We start from the raw sequence: 714 nt of genomic DNA, 5'->3' as shown, positions 1-714 counted from the left end.
TATATATATATATATATATCTGTGTGTGTGCGTGTGTACATGAATATGAATGTGTATGTAAGTACGGGTGTAAGTAATTTTGGGTTATAAATGCATAAATGAACGTGTATGGGTGACAGTGTGTATATGTATACGTAATTATGTACATACAAACATAAATACATACATACAGGCAAACAGAGAGACAGAGACATATACAGATAGACAGACATATAGAGACAGACAGACATACAGACAGACTGATAGATAGATAGATAGATAGATAGATAGATAGATAGATAGATAGATAGATAGATAGATAGATAGACAGATAGACAGATGTAGCAGAATTTGTTTGGGTTGGGTTTGAAAATGCACCTGAATTTGAAAATCATAGTTGTTTTTAAATAGAGTTATTCACATTCATACCAAACCCGTTTCAACATTTTTTGTTTATCAATAGTACAGATGTATATAAATCATGGGGATATTAACAGACTTTAAAATTTGCGGAGCAGAAATCGAATAAGCAGCTTTGAACGATCAATTGTTCACATAAAATTGAATAAGTTTCACAGGGATAGGTACAATCAAATGCAAATATTCGGCGTTGAAGCTACTTTGCTATATATGCGAATAAATCTATTTAAAAAAAAAAATTATACGTATTTCAAATTCAGTTGCATTTTCAAACCCCGAAAGTAAATTCTCCTATATTTTTTTCCTTTCGTGAAA

Source organism: Octopus bimaculoides, chromosome 7, assembly GCF_001194135.2.
Source record: "Octopus bimaculoides isolate UCB-OBI-ISO-001 chromosome 7, ASM119413v2, whole genome shotgun sequence".
Classification (NCBI taxonomy): domain Eukaryota; kingdom Metazoa; phylum Mollusca; class Cephalopoda; order Octopoda; family Octopodidae; genus Octopus; species Octopus bimaculoides.
The sequence above is the reverse complement of the archived record's forward strand: the minus strand, read 5'-3'. Positions refer to the sequence as shown.